At 41.4% G+C, this 1367-nt stretch overlaps 1 long non-coding RNA gene across 1 annotated transcript; it reads right to left on the bottom strand.

The window, feature by feature from the left end:
• Positions 1 to 795: 795 nt before the first annotated feature.
• LOC121398907 lies at positions 796 to 1367 on the bottom strand. The gene is made up of 2 exons (XR_005964610.1): positions 1272 to 1367; positions 796 to 1178 (listed from the first exon to the last, which is right to left on the bottom strand). It is a non-coding gene; the product is annotated as an uncharacterized LOC121398907 (long non-coding RNA).

Raw genomic sequence — 1367 nt, 5'->3', positions numbered from 1 at the left:
AATGCCATTCTCCTTAGCTTCAATTATGGCTAAAACAGAACAGAAAACAACTTCCTAAAATAGCGCCAATGCACCCCCTAGTAAATGAACACACCATGGTATATGTAAAAGTAAAAAAAAAATGCTTTATTATATATAAAAGTGTATACAGCAATATACAAACAATAGCAGTTACAGTACATAACACCAGTTTCACAATGCAAATGAGCCAAATATATTAAAGTAGACACATTGTGCACAAAGTTAAGAGACCCAACGTTTCGGAAAAAACTCTTTTCTCTCCATGAGAAAATAACTGCTTCTATGTCCCATTAACACTGATAAGTAACTGCTCCGTGTTGTTACAAGTATTATAAGTACAACATACTTTGGTGTCGTACGCCAGGCGCTGGCCCTTCTGCTTATGGCCTCGGGTGCCATCCAATGTGGTGTCCCTTCCGCTTCGTGGCACAACCCAGTTTGCGGGTCCAGGTCCCAGCTGTGTCCAAAGTCGACTGAAATGACAGATAGAATCCATTAATGGAAAATAACTTGTTTAACCAAATAAGATAGAAACCTGAATTATGAAACCCCCTGACTCCATATTCACAGAAGCTCCCCACCATCCATTACTCTTATAACTGTAAGTTTTACTCACTGATCTTCACTTTGGCCGTCTCTGTGAGCATGATGTTCGGGCTCTTGATGTCTTTATGAACGGCCCCGTTCTTGTGGATGTGGTGCAGCCCCTGGGGAGATTGAGATGTAGGTTATAAGATTATAAACATTCCAACAAAGAGATTGTATACATAATTGATGCAATTAAAGAAGAGTCCTTAAGGGGTAAATCTGGCCTTACCTTTAAAACCTCCTTGCAGACATAGCCAATCCAGGTCTCCTTCAGGGATTGGCCATTGGTCTTACTGATGAGGTTGTACAGAGAGCCTCCACCACAGTATTCAAGAACAATCTGCAATATATAGAAATTATTTCAGGTCATGTATTCTGTCACTTCCAGTGGAGATTGTTTTGGCACAAGAGGAATGAACACGATACAGTAAATCATTTCTTACTTCCAAGAGCTCCGATGAGCACTCCGTGAGTGGAGCCCTGTAGTAGGCTCCATAGTAAGAGGCGATGTTCTTGTGGCCTCCGAACTGCTGGAGAAACTTCAGCTCCCTGCAGACTGACTCTTCATCCTGGAGTGGAATAATAGAAATCCCTTTAGTTCACATAGGCAACTACACAAATAGGATTGATATATAGTGATTGGAATTATAAAGATACAGTACTCGGCTGATGTTGGCGATCTTCACCGCTACCACGCCTCTACGATGGTGTCGTCCCTGTAATACAGACAGAAAGGTTGACTTATATACAAGTAGGAA

Source organism: Xenopus laevis, chromosome 9_10S (assembly GCF_017654675.1).
Source record: "Xenopus laevis strain J_2021 chromosome 9_10S, Xenopus_laevis_v10.1, whole genome shotgun sequence".
Taxonomy (NCBI): Eukaryota; Metazoa; Chordata; class Amphibia; order Anura; family Pipidae; genus Xenopus; species Xenopus laevis.
The sequence above is the reverse complement of the archived record's forward strand: the minus strand, read 5'-3'. Positions and strand labels throughout refer to the sequence as shown.